Raw genomic sequence first — 876 nt, 5'->3', positions numbered from 1 at the left:
GGATTCCCACAATATCCCTAGTCTATGTTGTGGCTTGGGGAATCCCAAAGTCAATGCTGAGGTTTGGGGGAATTCCAGACTAACCTCTGTCTATACTAACCGTAGTCCATGCTGAGGCTTTGGGAATCCCAAACAAAAAAATCAAGCATTCGAGAAATACTCAAACAGTACTCGAGCCCTAAAAAATCGTTGAATACTTGCATAGTCATGCAATAATATTCAGTCATTCTAATGAAATTTTTACGAATGTATCACTGAGTAATTTGAATAACCAAGTACCTAATACCAAACAATAGAATTTCAAATTCATGTATCTATTCAAATCCAAGTACTCCAGTAATTTCCAAACATTTGACTATTCGAATGATCAATCATTCAAGTTGCGTAACATTCCTATAATATAGTATGGCAGTGGTACAATAGCTTCGTAAAATCCGTGGAAACGTGATTTTACAATTCAATAACGTAACCGTTTCCGTTGGTGTCCGGTGTAAAGTAACGTGCTCCGGACAGAAACATTAATAACGGGCGAGAATCGGTGGAGTGCTTCGGACGTCCAATAAAATTCCCCGTGAACGGCTTCGAAATTTATTCGGGAGGCTCGAGCTTCGTCCCTGTGACGAGCAATTAAACGCAAAAACGAGAGGATTGCCTGCACCAGAGGAACGACGAGATCGATGAAAATTACTCGTCTTTCGGCTTGGAATTCACTTTTCAGCGCGAAATTAAACAATTTTTGTTCATAGCGGACACCTTAGATCCTTTGGCACAAGCTTGGTGATAATATGAGGTTCCTCAAAACCAAGGAGCAGTATGGGATAACTTAGGATCAAATTTTAATTGAGCCTCCCTTGCGAATTCTCAATAGAATCGTTC

Source organism: Hylaeus anthracinus, unplaced genomic scaffold (assembly GCF_026225885.1).
Source record: "Hylaeus anthracinus isolate JK02 unplaced genomic scaffold, UHH_iyHylAnth1.0_haploid 11978, whole genome shotgun sequence".
Lineage (NCBI taxonomy): Eukaryota > Metazoa > Arthropoda > Insecta > Hymenoptera > Colletidae > Hylaeus > Hylaeus anthracinus.
The sequence above is the reverse complement of the archived record's forward strand: the minus strand, read 5'-3'. Positions refer to the sequence as shown.